We start from the raw sequence: 7,073 nt of genomic DNA on the forward strand, positions 1-7,073 counted from the left end.
TATTCATATCATCTATATGTGTGGGTGAGTATGTGTGTAGCAATTTACCTGCACATGTGTAAACATTCATGAGAAATCCAGAGCTGACCTCAGGAATCATCTTGAATTGTTCCTCTACCTTATTATGGTTGGGTTCTTCTTTCAAACCTAGGGCTCGTATATATTGTTAGTCTCGCATGACTGCTTACTCTAGGGTATCCCTGCCTTCCGAGGCTGGGTTATAAGCAGACCCCTCTTCCACATGGCATGTGGGTGGATATTTGTTGGCTAGGAGTCTAGTCATCACGCTTACAGTTTTAACAACTTTGCTATCTCCCACTTCTCTCCTGATTATTCTTAGGCTGTGTGCTGCTGATCTTTACATTTAACTGCATTGGGTTTGGAAGTATATTTTCATGCATCTAAATTATCTTCTTCACATGTAGTTACAGTATTAAAATATAATATGTTTAAGAATATGATAACTGTCAGCACTTTCTGATGTAACTCTGTCATAAGTCATATGTGCATATATGACAGTGGACACTTTCATGATTTTGTTCTGTCCTACTCATGTGTCGAGGTCACCTGGCTGTGACAACCGATCTACACTAAAATAATTCCAAGTGTCTGATAGAAAGTTTCATCTACATTCAGTTTACGTACAATTATTAAGAGTATATGGTACAGTAAAGGTTCTGAGTAAATACGTTTAGAGTAGCACCTGGAATTCTGCATATACAACACAAAATGTAACAAATTCATAAATGATGCTACAGAAACCTAGACTACACTGAACAATAAGAAAATAGAGAACCATGCAAACTTGTTTTCTCTAGGACTATGTAAAGTCTTTACCATTGTGAATTTATATTTAAACATTATGATCTGTTCATTCTGTATACTATAATCACATATCCGTCCACACACAAACTTACACACATGCACGGCTAAGTCTGTTTCAGTTGTTTGTGTATACAGGATTTCAAGCTAAATGTTCTTCAGAATACAGATGTTGGGAAGAAGCGTCTGAACAGGACTCTACTTCTCAAGGCATTATGGGCAACAATTGATAACTGAAACCTAAAAAAAAAGAAGATAGAAAACTTCTATACACTTAAGGTGTCTTTATCAATCTACTGAAAGATAATTACAAAGAATTGATGAGAATATTTTCCCGTTATGCATATCACCGAGGATTAATAATCAGAATATACAAAGAACTAAAAAAAAAAAAAAGTGATCAAGGAAAAAAATGACCCAATTAAAAATAAGGTAGGTATGTAAACAAAATGTTCTTATTAGAAGAAATTTTTTAAAAGTCTAATATATACTTCCAAAAGTGTTCATCATCTTTAGTAATAAAGGAAATGATATTAAAGCAATTTTGAGATTTCATTTTAACCTATGGTCAACAAAACAACTGATAACAAATTCTGAGAAAATTGTGAGAAAAGAGAAATCCTCATTCGCTTTAACTAAGAATACAAATTGGGTTGCAACAGAGGCCACGCAGTGAGACGCCACTCCTGAAAGAACACTAACTAGGCCTGTGGCTGATCACCATGCCTTCCAACACGGCCAAGAAGACAGGCAAAATGAAGGAAGTTGCCAAAATTAGAAAGCGGCCCAGAAATGACTTGAAGGAAATGGAGATGCTGTCACAGAACCTTAGGTGGCAGAGGAGAAAAATGAGGTAAATGGCAGAGAGATGGAGAAGTAGATGCGCAGACAAAGGAGCTAGAGGACTTTGAGATGAGGAAAGCTGCAGCTTGAGTTATCACTGGCGTCCTAGCCTCTCACCCCAACAGTACTGACGTCCGCATTATCAACCTCTCACTCACATTCCATGGTCAACAGCTGCTCATCGACACCAAACTGGAAATAAACTCAGGCCATCGTCCATCGTTATGGGCTCATTGGCTAAATGGTATTGAAAAGTCCATGGTGCTCTCTGCTATCGGGAAACATGAAGTACCCATCCCCTGAGCACATCGACATCCACCATCTGACTCGTGAGATGGCGCCTAGTGAGAAGACACCTTTGCAGTGAGTGATGGAGGTGGACACAGGACAGGTCATGCTGTAGAGGGAGGTGGAGCAGCTAGCTCGTAAGGACCGTATGGGCTGGGCTTCCTCCTAGGACCCTCAGGGCGCTGATGGCTAGAGGCTGACCACAACCGAGTGTGAGAAGCTAATGCAACTCTATGAGGGGCTGGAAGAGCTGGATGCTGACAAAGCCGAGACGAGGGCCTCAAGGGTCTTATGCAGATTGAGTTTCACGCCTGCCATGCAGTGCCAGAAGCCAAAAGACTTCAGTGATGTCTGGCTGACGAGAGTAGCTTTTGCCTGAGCCCTCTTTATTCGGCCCCTCATGCCGCTGCTGGAAAAGCCTACCAACCACCTGAGCATGGATACTTGTGTGGGGATGGAAGAGGAACTTTAAGACCTTCAAGTGCATCCTGGTCCTTGTGTCCCAATCCCAGGACTTCATGGAGGTAGTCTGCACCAACATCATCCATATGCATGAGAAACTGAAGTACTATATGGGTAACTATGATGAATATGTGAAGACATGGCTGTGGGTGGAAGAGAACCAGGTAAAGGACCACGTTGCACATGTGAAGAACCAACTACTTTGCTAGGTTTGGTCATGGCAGGGGCAAGCTAGCCCAACAGGCTCAAAGCAGAGAGAAAACAATACAGAAAACTGGCATCAGGACTGACAGAGAAGGTTGTGAGTGACAAGATGCTGTCATTTTTATTTCCCAACGTGGGGTAAGATCCCACCACCTGTCATTACGGTAAAGGACATCACGCTTCCAGTATACAAAGGGCCAGCCTGGCATCTACAATAATCTAAAATTTGGCATTGGCCTGACACATGAGTGGCTCTGGTAGGACCGAATGGTGCAGGGAAGTCCACTCTTTTGAAGCTGCTAACTGGAGAGCTTCCACCCACAGATGGAATGATCCAGAAGCATTCTCGTGTCAAAATAGGGAGATACCCATCAGCACTTACAAGAACAGCAGGACCTGGACCTTGCACCATTGGGAGTACTTGATGAAGTGTTACCCAGAGATTAAGGAGAAGGAGGGATAAGGAAGATCTTTGGAAGATATGGCCTCACTGGGAAACAGCAAGTCAGCCCAATTAAGAACCTGTCGGATGAGCAGAAGGGATGAATATGTCTTGCCTGGCTGGCCCAGCAGAACCCTCACATGCTCTTTCTGGATGAGCCTACCAATGACCTGGCATTGAGACCACTGATCGCTGCCAGATGCCAACAGTAAGTTTGATAGAGAGATGATGTTAGTCAGCCATCACTTCAGAGTCATCTGGCAGGTTGCACGGGAGATTTGAGTTTGTGGTAAGCAGACATTCACCAAGTGGCCTGAGATATCCTGGACTATAAGGAGCCCCTCAATCCTAGCTTGTAGTTGAGGGGCCCCAGCTCACCAAGAGGACTCACAATGCATGAGCCCTCAGGCAGGCTTGGATCAGGACTACCAGCTGCAACCTGACCCAGGAAGGACCCTGGGGCTGCACTCCCAATTTGTTGCAATACTGCCCCTAGCCTCTCTCTTCAGCCTGCCTTCACTGCATCTTAGTTCCAGCTAGACAGCTCCTCTCCTGTCCTTTTCCCACCCTCCTCCCATTTGGGTCTGTCTGTCTCCACTCAGCTGGATGTTCCCTCCACACTTTTGCTGGTTACCTTGCCCTGAGAGATGCAACCAGGGATACCTGAGTTAACCAAAGGGCCCAAGCCCTGATAGGGCCTTGGAAGGATTCAAGAGCCTTGTTAATGGGTTTAGGTGATGTTGGAGGAATACTGCCAGCCCATCACCCCCATTCCTGATTGCTTCTGGTTTGGAGCTCTGGTCCAGGGCCTTAGTCCTGGTTGGTATTTTAATAATCATTTAACATTGTACATCGGTGTGTCTTTTACAAAGTGTCCAATAAAGAAAGAGGAGGCCAAAAAAAAAAAAAACAAAAAAAACAAAAAAACAAACAAACAAACAAAAAAAAACCCTGCATATTGGCCTAGCCACTCTAAAAAACTAAAAGAAAAAATTTGCCGTATGATCCAGCTACACCATTCTTTACTAGATACCCAAAGGACTCAACTTCATCCTCCTCAGATACTTGCTTAGCAGAGTTCGGTAGTAGCCTATTCAAAATAGTTATAAATGGAAAGCACCTAAATATCTTTCAACAAATGAATGAGTAATGAAGATGAGGTCTGTATACACAATGGAATACTATTCTCTGTAAGGAAACTGCAGCTGGGGTAAATGAAGTGACCTAGAAATTTGTATTAAATAAAGTAGCCTAGACTAACAAAGACAAATAGCATATTATCTCTCACTTGCAGTTCCAGGATCTAAATCTTGAAATGTGAGAACAAAGCCAAAAAATTTATAAAAGACCTTACTCAATATATTAGCTCAAAAGATGAGAGTTTCACCAAATAACCAAGAACATTTTACTGCCTTATTTGTAAATTAGAAGAAAAATTCTCAGTAATAAGATAACCATTGATAAAATGTTTTGTTTATTATACTTGAATTGTAGAGGTTAACTTGTTTATAGTCACATCAGATAAGAGTATGGCCTAGATTATCATAATTTACATTAATAAAGGAGTAAATATTGCCTCAATTGAATATTAGCTTTGACTTTGGATATTAACAGTAGCATAGCTGGATATAAAAATTTAATAGAAGTATATAGTCACTGAAAGACTTTGATTTTATTAATATACAGCCACATAAGTTTTCAAATGATTATAATGGTGATCCTCACCCAATAGCTTTCAACACTATGTTTATTTTGCCCAGTTTTGCTATGAATTGACAATTTTGGAATAGTAAAATTGCCACTAGAAAGATTTCATTAACTTTTATAAGATTGGAGACAATGTATGTTCCCTTCATTTTAGCAGCTATTTAGGCATTGAACTGGAATATATATATATTTTAAAAGTAGGGTGAAAATTCTGAAAATGCATGCAATGCTCTTTTTGTAACCTTAAGCTATTCTTTTCATATATATATTACTTTTATACTTCAGTGTTCTATGATTGGAGAAAATTGAAAGAGAAATAAAAGATGTTTCATAATATGTATTTTTAGTGACATATTTGAAAAATATAATTATGCTAATGTGAAAATAACTGAATTATTTGTATTTGTATTTTTATTAACTATATTTTACTGTAAAATAGATAAAATTGAATTTCAAAGATTTTTTTTTCATTCTCCAAGTTATTTAAAATACACTGTATGGGAAATTCTTAAAGTCTCCTTTTTGTTAAAGCCATGTAGACATTATATAATATTAAACAATATATATCAATATTTTTCTGAAAGCTAAGCATGAATTGATTTTTAAGCATATAATATAAATTAGGAATCTATTGTTTAGTTATTTTATTTAAATTCTCAGTATTATGACTTGCTAATATGCACACATTGTTTTCATTTTCCTGCCTAACAAATTCAAGAGTATCCATGACCAACAGACAATTAAATCACAGGTGGATACTCACAAACCTAGAAGGGATCTTAATAGATCTATTAGACTTTTTAAAGGCTTGGCCAAGTCTTTAGTTCTACTTCATAAACTTTAGTAGTGATTAGGCCTGATCTCAAACGATGGCCTTGGCAGGATTAGTCTAAGTAACCGGACTGCTTTAGTCCATGGGCTCAGCTCTCTCTGGTGTATCCCGCAAGTCCACTATTCGTTACAACCGCCAGCTGCCGCAGGCCTTTTCTGTATAACTTTATCTTCCCTGCAACCGCACTGCAGTATTCTAGAAGTGAGAAACCCTGGACTTCCACTGCTTCACTCCATTCTTGCGCAGATCTGTTTCATCAGCTAAAAATATGCCAGTAAGTTGTACTGAGGGAGCTCATATGACAGACAACACTTATCTTGCCATAGTTTTAGTGTTTACTGCTAGAAGACAACTCCTTTATTTGCTCAGACCCTTTTGAACCTGGTTAACTAGAGAGTTCAAGCACAATATTTGCATGAGGTGACAGTAAATCTTGCACATCGTGATTAAATGTGGGATCATGTAAGGGATGTGTGTCTGAGACAGCCTATGAAAGTTGAACTTATTTTGCACACACACACTTTCAAAGAGAGAGAGAGAGAGAGAGAGAGAGAGAGAGATAGATAGATAGATAGATAGAGAGAGAGAGAGAGAGAGAGAGAGAGAGAGAGAGAGAGAATTTATGTAGCTTCTTTTTAGAAATTATGTACATATAAAGATGTCTGAGTAAAACCTACTCTTTTTGCGTGCCTGCCTGCATCTCTGCTAGGGAACCTTTCTGCCCATGCTGCTTGAATATGTTACTGATACTAGAACACAGTTTCTTCAGTTTTGTAGCATGAATTGAAGATCCTTTCTTTCCTGTAATACCACAGGGCTTCCTCACCGTGGTTTCAGGCTATTGTTTTCTCAGTCGTTCTATTAGTTCTATTCCTCTCAAGAATTCTGACTTATATAGCCCATAGCTACAAGAAAAAATATGAAGTATTAGCATAAGGGCATAAGAGCAATAGAAGCGTTTAATTCAATTAAGTTAACTAAGCTTTTCCCCATAGATTCCAGCAATTAATTAAACATACCCTTACACCTGTCAAAACAATTCATAAAATATTATATAGTGCTAATCCTAATATATATTAAAAATCTCAGAAAAAAGAACTGAAAACATTATAATACATGATTTATATGTCAAAATATGAAAGTATCGCTATTTAATTGCAATGTAAACTGAGACCATCATATTTTTATAGAAGATAGAAAAATGAAATTCTTGTGGAGTTTTCTTTACCAGAAATACCTGTACTCAGGAAAACATTAGGCATTTGACTGTTTTACAAATATAATTTGTCATATTGGTAATTGATGACACTCAAGTTTAATAATGTATGTGATATACACATTGTGTACTTGTACCTTGAAGACAATGTTGTACAATGTTTTACAAACCTCATCTTTTATTGCAAATCAGCACAAGGCATATATCTAATCTTCCATTGTGGGCTTGTGTCACTCAATGACCAAAAATGTGGAGTG

At 38.8% G+C, this 7,073-nt stretch overlaps 1 pseudogene; it reads left to right on the top strand.

The window, feature by feature from the left end:
- Positions 1-1,544: 1,544 nt before the first annotated feature.
- LOC127201813 (ATP-binding cassette sub-family F member 2-like) lies at positions 1,545-3,461 on the top strand (annotated as a pseudogene).
- The last annotated feature ends 3,612 nt before the right edge of the window (positions 3,462-7,073 follow it).

Source organism: Acomys russatus, chromosome 17 (genome assembly GCF_903995435.1).
Source record: "Acomys russatus chromosome 17, mAcoRus1.1, whole genome shotgun sequence".
Lineage (NCBI taxonomy): Eukaryota > Metazoa > Chordata > Mammalia > Rodentia > Muridae > Acomys > Acomys russatus.